This window comes from Protopterus annectens, chromosome 1.part1 (assembly GCF_019279795.1).
Source record: "Protopterus annectens isolate FY-2018-M chromosome 1.part1, PAN1.0, whole genome shotgun sequence".
Lineage (NCBI taxonomy): Eukaryota > Metazoa > Chordata > Ceratodontiformes > Protopteridae > Protopterus > Protopterus annectens.
Genome location: NC_056726.1, coordinates 1,713,778,426 through 1,713,787,797, shown reverse-complemented (window position 1 = coordinate 1,713,787,797; position 9,372 = coordinate 1,713,778,426).

The window sequence follows — 9,372 nt, the reverse complement described above, 5'->3', positions numbered from 1 at the left end:
AGGAGACAGTAGGCTTGCAGTACCCCAAGTCATGTAAGTAACTGTAATATAGGTGGAGTATATGGTACTGTACATCCATATGCCTTGTGTCAGCTCACCCCTGATACCCCCACATTTGTAACAGCCTAGGTAATTTATTGTGCTCCCCACCTGGACTCTATAATACAAGACCATATACCACTGTTACCAACACTGGCCTCTGCAGTGCATAAGGGCGCACATGTGTTGTGTAGGTGATGCCCACACAAATATGGTCCCAGCCCCAGTGTTTGTGCATTGGATGCAACAGCAGTGGACTAATGACAGCAATGGCAGTGTGATATACTCACAGCCCACTACAGAACAACCCCCAACAGCATGACAAATGTGCAAAGCTTGGTATATAGATGGGGGACAGAGGCTGGAACACAGGCATATATGTGGAACACTGTTGCCATACACTACGCAAGGTGCTGGTGTTACAGGATAGTCTGCAACATACTCTTAGTCAGGGAATTGAGGTTAGATATAGACATGGATGTAGCCATGTACTGGTAGCATTCAACACACACACTGCCAGTGTCATATCGGACACAGGGCTTGTGAGGTGGATGGACAACACATGATAGGCATACCTCTGCCCAGCAAGAGGTTAGGCCATAATGTGAGCTTGCAGACAGACTGCATTCCAAGGTACACTAGTATGTACACACACACACACACACACACACACACACACACACACACACACACACACCCTGTAACACCAGTACTATGCAAAGTATTACACAACTTTACCCACAGTCTGTTTGTAGTTCCTGAACCTCTTACAAATATGTGTCTGCTCTGAGTGTGCAAGTTCTCCTGTAAGAGGTATTGCTACCTGCTGCCTGTATCACTGATGCCCACACACAGGATGGATATCCATCACAAAGGAAATGTAAAGGGACCACGACCATACGCTGTAGGGATTTATAGTGGGTGGTTGCCATGACAGTGGTAATTCAATGTAGTGCATATGTGTCATTATATATATATGGCTATCTGGATAGGTATATGTACATATATTTCCCCCATATGTCCTGGACATGGAGTGTAGCCATACCCCAGCCCCTACAATCCCAAAGTCGTAGTGCAAGGGGTTGTCAGGTATGTATAGCAGGTATATTACTAGACTGTTGCTACTGTCACTGGGATTGTCTTCACAGACATGGCGTGTGTGGATGCTGAAATTCGCTTATAACATGTGTGTCATTGGCTACTGATAGACATCCTAAGGAAATCATTGTAAAGTACCGCTGCAAGTATGCAATGCCCCTATGGTGTGCAGCAGAGATATTGGCCACTATATATGGAATTTTGGATACACCCTGTACAGTCCAGAGGTATACACATATTCCCTTAGTGCACCACATGTGTATCAGGCCTGACAATATGGATGTAGACAGCCATGTAGATGGATATAACACATAATGACTGGTATACATTTGGCACCATAGATGTTGGATTCACACACTCCTGTCTGGCCTGACACATAATGACTGCTGGTACAGGGGTGCCATGGACACATACTACCCACTAAATGTTGACATACATCTGTACAGCATCCCACTGCTCTGTCTGACATACATGATGTTTAAGGAAGGCACGGCAGCAGTACATCTGGCAAGTATATGCACATGACATCCCACTGGTTAAGTACACTAAGCTGCTAGGCATGTAACAATGCACTGTGCAGGCTGCAAGCAGACTGGCTCAACACTGGCCAACATCTCGTATGGGGGAATGCACATGTACCTGCATATATAGCAGGCTCAACAGCCATGTCACAGCACAGGGTAAGATACACCTGTGTGACACTGCATAACCACAACCAATGTGAACACAGCCACCGTCACATTTGGTAAGCTAGCATAATATTACAGTATATGGTGTATCTGTTCTACACCATCCTCATATGTGCCACTCACAGAATGTCCCTACATATACCGGGCTGCTACACAGTTTGGTCTGATGGCTATCTGTGGTATGGGACATGGGGCATGTATGACCCTACAAACATGTACCGCAAAATCGTACCATACAGTGGGGCAGCATGTAACATCTAATAGAAGGGGAGCTAGGACAATGACATCTACCACAGTCTGTACACAGGCTAAAGTACATATTAACAATACACACACTGCCGACATTCACCATCACTACACAGACCTCAGTACTCTACAAACATCCACAGAATGTCCAGCTTATGTCATGAACTACAACCCCTACTGTACATGACATGTGTAGCAATCTAATATATCACTGGCTTGTTATCAGATATGGTGACACTATTTCTGGAGTACAACACATATGCACCACGTCATGCACACCATATGTACAAATGTTGACAGTGGTGTGGCTGACAGCACATAAACAGGGCCAGTGTAGACATGTTGCTGTGATAACCTTGTATATTTTTCATTGTAACAGTGTTTGTTGTAACATATGTCCTATGAGGGATATGAAGTCATTTACTGTCATGGCCTTCAACATCTGCAGACTGCAATCCTCACACTACTTTCTGCATTCCACAGAGAGATGTACTGTGCCTAACACAAGAAATCATAGGCACAACACTGCCCAATCTGCAGATGACCCTGCAGATGGGGATTCCTCATATACATGGAACTGACATGGCAGGTATAACTACATGTACAACAGGCATATCCAGACAAGCACTATTAAACCAACATTATTCCAAATGCAGTATAGCAGCACTTACAGTCTGTATTCAGGTCAGGCACATCCCCCTCCTGTTTGTTGCCCTCTTTCCACAGTGTATGTTGTTAGAGATAAACCTCAATCCATCTGAGATGCTGTTTGCCAAACAACAGATCTAGTTCCTGCTCACAGAGACTGAAAAGGCCCAACACCACCATGATGTTCCTAGGTACTGGAGTGTGTTTCCATGCAATTGGCTATAGGATTGTTACCACAGCTGTTACACATGCAATCAGCTAGGGGAGGGCTGCAATTCATGCAGAGCCCATCAGCTGATCATGAGCATCATGTAAAATACACATTCTGCTGCCTAGGCAAGGCAGGTGTGGGTCTTCACATCTACCAGAGAGGGAGTGGGGGAGGCAGACAGAGGCAAATACATGTCAGCGAGGGATGGGAGTGTAAAACTGAAGCATGTTTGTGTCACACACCTACAACAACAGGGTATCAAACCTCCGACAACTATGTAGTGCTATCACAGTTCGATGCAGTTATTGGATGCACCACATGGGTTATCTGATGTGGAGTACTCAGAACATATATGTGAGGCTGAGTGACATATGCAACAGGGATACAGTAGATATATTGTAGGCATCGTACACATCCCTGTCTGCATGAACAGGTGCCACCATCAACACAGCCACACTCACACAGGGACGCACACACATTGACACACTTGGCATGGCCAGGAGTGCAACTCATCACTAGTGGGATTGCCACAACACATCAATGTGCAGGTATCACATGCACCACATGGGTCATACGGAGGCCATATGGGTAAAGAATATGAAGAGATATCAGACATCAGACAGCATGTTTCAGTATGCCCTGGGGGGTTGTAGTGAGTGTGGATATGGACATACGCACCATACAGCACACATACACGAACAAACAGGGTGCCAGTTCTGACATGCATGGGTGCATGTCTATACGGGTGTGTGGTGGTCAGCTGTGCCAGCAGGCTGTACAAGGGTAGGTGATGGGTATACCTTGGCATCAGGCCACATGACTATGGTCTGCATTGTGGCTCAGGCCTCTAGTTACTGCATTTGCCCAAACAGGTGTGTATTGCATCCCCCATCCAGTCACCTGGGTGACTATTGTGTGTGGCCAATGCTGTACACCACATGCCATGTATGTGTTCCTTAGTCCATGACATGAATGTTGTCTGGGATGTGCACACCTCCCACATGCATGTACATTGGCATGTGGAACTGTACCTGGGGTGTCTGGCCCATGTTGTGAACACAGATTATCATCAGATGTGCCAATCTTGCCTACCTGTGGCAGGAATTGGTAATGGGCATCAGGTTTACCCTTCACCTACATTGATGGCATGCCAACAGCATTTCCTAATGTCAGTGTCATCTGTCCATGGTATGTCCATTGTGAGTCACGTCAATACACCACAGGTGGTGTAGGTTTCCTTTAGGGAACATGGTAGAGGTGCACTGTCTGCATGTATGTGCATATTGGACAGATGGGCAGGGTGACATGTCCTCTGTAGCCCACTACTATTACTGCATAGCTACTATCAGTGGCCAATATGCAGTGTACTGCCCACATATTGGCTGCTGCTTAGGCATGTGTGTTCATATGACACATAGGTTTAGTGTGTGCTTTGGGTAATAGTGGGGTTGTTACCTTGGATTGGCTGGCCTTGATGTCACATGTATGGTTATGGCTTTGTACCCCAGCCTCCCAGCTAATTTACATATGTTATCCCTGTATGGTTGACATTGTGATATATAGTAGGGCCACCATAAAATAAATTACAAAACCACATCACACATCTGTCATGTCTGGGAGTAGAACCCCTATGTAACTACTTTATTACACTACAGCATTACACACACATGTCATGTCTGGGAGTAGAACCCCTACCTAACTACTTTATTACACTACAGCACTACATACAAACACACTTATCATGTCTGGGAGTAGACCCCCTACTTAGCTATTTAATTACACTACAGCACTACACAGTTATAGTACATGCCATGGACATTACTCGAGTACTATTTCCCCAAAGGTATATTTCACAGTGAATGACATCGGCAGGATTACCAAAGTAGGGAATTTCAACTGTACTGCAAGTGACTAACCTAAAATGCATTGCTCCCTACACAGACAGTGAGACACACACAAAACATCCACAATTGACATGTGTGGGTATAGAACCCCTGACTGAGATCTATATCACACTACAGCATGGAGCTATTATGGGACATATTACATGGATTGCTAGAGACAACTTTCCCCAAAGGTGTATTTCACATTGAATGACATCAGCAGGTTTACCAAAGTAGGAAATTTCAACTGTACTGCAAGTGACTAGCCTAAAATGCATTGCTCCCTACACAGACAGTGAGACACACATAAAGCATTCACAACTGACATGTGTGGGTAGAGAACCCTTGACCAAGGTCTATATCACACTACAGCATAGAGCTGTTATAGGCCATACCACGGGGATTGCTAAAGAATTTTCTCCCCAAAGTTTTACTTCACAATGAATGATATCAGGAGGATTGGCAATGTAGGGCATTTGAAATGTATTGCGAGTGAGTTGCCTATGATGCATTGCTCCATACACAGACATTGCAACACACACAAAACATCCAGAACTGCTATGAGTGGAGATGGAACCCTACCACAGTTCTAAATCACACTACAGAAGTACGCAGTTATAGGACACCCTACAGAGATTACTGGGCTATGACTTTCCCACAGGTGTATTTCTAGGTGAGTGACATCAGCAGCCTTGCCAAAGTTGAGGATATGAATTCTAAGGAGTGTGAGTAACCTAAAAAGCAGTGTTTTTAACTCAGTCACAGACAGACATAGACACACAAACACACACACACACACACACACACACACACAGTTGCCAAGTCTGGAGTTAGAACACATACCTAACTACTTTATCACACTACAGCAGTATGCAGTTACAAGATGCGCTACAGAGATTACTGGACTATGATTTCCCCAGAGGTGTATTTCTAGGTGCGTGACATCAGCAGCCTTGCCAAAGTGGAGTATGTGTATTGTACGGGGTGTGAGTGGCCTAAAAAGCATTGTTCTCTACACAGGCAGAGACCGAGACATGCATACATACACACACTAACACAGTTGTCATGCTGACAGATACTGGTGGCTAGTATCTGCAGTGAGTGACACCTGCACCTCATGTGTTTGGGGCCCTTTGGCTGTGTGCTGGGTGGGACAAGCCCAGATGGCTCCTTGTCATGGTCACCCTCTTCAACACATCTATGTCCGTCTACCTTTGGCTTATTAGAGTGTGTTATCCTTACATATATGTCTATATTCCTATCCACTGTGTGTGCAAGGCAGGAGTGGTGCATACTGACATGTGTCTGCACTGAGAACTGCAACTGCCAGATATGTCTGGTCCACTGTTGTTTGCCAACATGGCCTTCTTGTGTTTAAGTGTGTGAGCATGCCCAGCATAGGCTTTCAGTATGTTGTTGACTGACATTGCCTTCATTCCTCTAAGTGTGTGAGCATACCCAGTATGGCCATCTATATTGCATGTGTGGATCAAGTCCAGGTGGTTTGTACTGCGGTGCTGACCTTTGTGTTGTACACCAACAGGTAGCATGCTGTGTCTGCAAGGTATATATCAGTCATTTGGCATTGACTGTTGCTACATTTCTGCATAGCGGGGGGGGGGCACCAATCTGTTTCTATATTTCTACACAGGGGTGGGGGGGGCACACCTAACTGTTACTATAAGTGTACATAGGATGGTGGGGCACACCTTACACTTTAACACAGTTGCTAGAACTGTACTGGTATGTCAAGTACACCATTTCAGTCTATAGTCTTACCTGTTGTACTGGCTAGAGGCATACCAGTACACTACAGATCGTAGCTTTCGCTACCTACATATTAGTTTCTGACTGCCTAGTTTTCACAACTTACATCCAACTGGCTGACCTGCTGTAGTCTGTGTGTGTAGGGCTGGAGTAGGGGTTACCCATGGGGCTCATTCTGAGGCCATAGTACAGCATTTGTTTGTGTGTTTGTCTACACCTATCCTGCTGGCTGTGACTGTTGTTGGGTATGTACCCCCCCCTCGAGTGGCATGTGTGAGTCACTTACCTTGTGGTTGTCCCAGTATTGAGGGTGGTGATGCAGGGCTGCCTATGTCAGATGCACATAGTACACTCCCTATACATGGTTGAGCACAGGTAGTGTCATGTTTGGCATCCCTTTTACTGTATGGGCGAGTTGGAGAGAGGTGTCATTCCCTGGGTCCCTACCGTGTCAGTGCATGCACTATGCATTGCCTCTTTGCCAAGGTCAGGGCATACTGGCCATGTCTCCTCCTGCCTACTAGGGCAGGCTCAGGTTGTTCCTCCTCCGAGTCACTCTGCAGCTGTGCAGGCCTTGGCACTGGTGGGGGGCTGTGTGGCCCTGCCCCATGCTGTTCCTGCTGCAGCTGTTTCCGTGGGATCATATTGTGTAGCATGGCACATACAAGGACAATTTGAGTACATCTAGTTGGTGAGTACTGCAAGGCTCCACCGGATGGGTCCAGGCACTGGAACCATGACTGGAGCATCCCAAATACATGCTCGATTATGATTCGTGTTTGTGCGTGTGCATCATTATGGAGTTCTTGTTCAGGTGTGTGTGCATTTCTGATGGGTGTCATCAGCCATGGCTCCAGTGCGTATCCAGCATCCCCCACTAGGTGACCATGTGGGATGTCCTCACTGCCAAATCTCTGGTACAGCTGCATCAGCTGCCAAATGTGTGAATCGTGGTAGCTTCCAGGGCAGCTGGCACACACATTCATTATTATGCCCTGGGCATCGCACCCGACCTGGCAGTTGATTGAGGGGAAGCCCTTGCTGTTGATGGAAACCCTACCCTGCTCACCTGGTGGTGCTTTAATGTGTATGTGTATGCAGTCTATTGCACCCACTACCTCAGGGTATTCTGCTATTTGGCAGAAGAGACGCATATTGCTGGCCAACACCTCACCGGTGATGGGGAAATATACATGCTCACCAACATGCTGACATGGCATTCAGGAACTGGTGAAGTACCCTGGATGCTGATGCCTGTGAAATCCCCATCATATCCCCAGTTGGCCTTTGGAAGGTACCTGTAGCTAGTATTCTTAGGCCCACACATACCTTGGTATCCACTGGGATGGGTTCCCCTCTGTTAGTTCTGTGTGTCAGGTGCGACCGGCACAGCTCAACAATTTGCTGTAGGAGGTGCCTGTCCACCCTATATCACTCTACTATCTCCAGCTCATGTAGCCCTTGGTAGGTTACCCTGGGTCTGTACACTCTTCTCTGTCTCCTCACTGTGGGTTGCTCAGCAGCATTCACATCCTGACCACACTCAGCCACTTGCACATGCTGGTTTATGACAGCAAAAGCAGCCCCTAGCATTTTTTCTCTTGCTTTCATTTTATAAAATTTCCCTGTCTGTGTACATCGGTGGTGCAGACATTTTGGGAAAAACAAGGGGGAAAGGTGTTTGCATAGTTTATAGTGGTGTGCAAAGCTGGGCTTGTCTGCTGCCTGTGTAATTGGCTGATTCTGATACATTTCACCTGTCAGCTAGGTTAGTTCTCCTTGATTACCTTCCTACTGCTGTTTTCCCTTCCCATCACCTCGCTATTTAATCCCGTGTGTGCACTGCGCAAACAAAGTGCTCATATGTGCACAGAGCTGCTTTTTCCTGGTTTAACTTCCTTTTTCTTTTTGTAAAACCTGGTGCGTGACACGCACACCTGCTTACGCTTTGTAAAGTGTGCTAGGCAGGTTTAGACACACCCCTAGCTTAGCTGTGCTAACCTAGGAGCAATCCTGAGCCACGGTTCTCCAATCTGCTTAAAGCATGCCTGATACCCCCCATGATGTCACATATATCCTGGTCAAGCACCCAGCTATTTATACTTTTACACTCTTGAGACTGCCTCACACCCTGGGAAAATTTGGGATTCACTAACATTTCCCTCATTTGCATAGGATTGCCTGCTAATGCATAGTTATATGTCCCACATTGAGCCTCCCCCCTTAGCAACCACTACTCACTGGCCAGGTTGTCTTTTGCCTGTCATTGACTTGCATGGCAGAATACTGATTTTTGTTAGAATGCTAATTTTCAGTTTATTTTCTTATTTTCCCCCGATCCCATTTGCTCGCTGCTGCCCTATGCTTAAACAGCCGAGATCGGCGAAAAAAAATAAAAGTTGTTTTATTTATTTTTTAAACAGTTTGCAATGCCAGTGGCCTTCTACATGGCCATTGGCATGCTTCATCAATAATATGCAGCCTTTATTTGGAGATGTCATAGCTCCATTTTGGAATTTGCAGAAATGTACTTGGTTACTAACCGAGTACATTTCTGCAGATTGCACTTGTCTTGCATGGACTATTGCAAGCTTTCTGGATTGCAGTAGCACCTCATTTGCATGGATTTCTCCAGCAAATTAGGTGATTTGCATACCAGGGCTTAGTTCGTGCAGGATTAGTGCCGGAGCTCTCATGCACACCCCTGTCTGCTGTTCCTGGATCGCACGGTAGACATATCGCCTGCGTGACCTACTGCACTCATCTTGCACTCCATGCAGGCTTTTGAGAA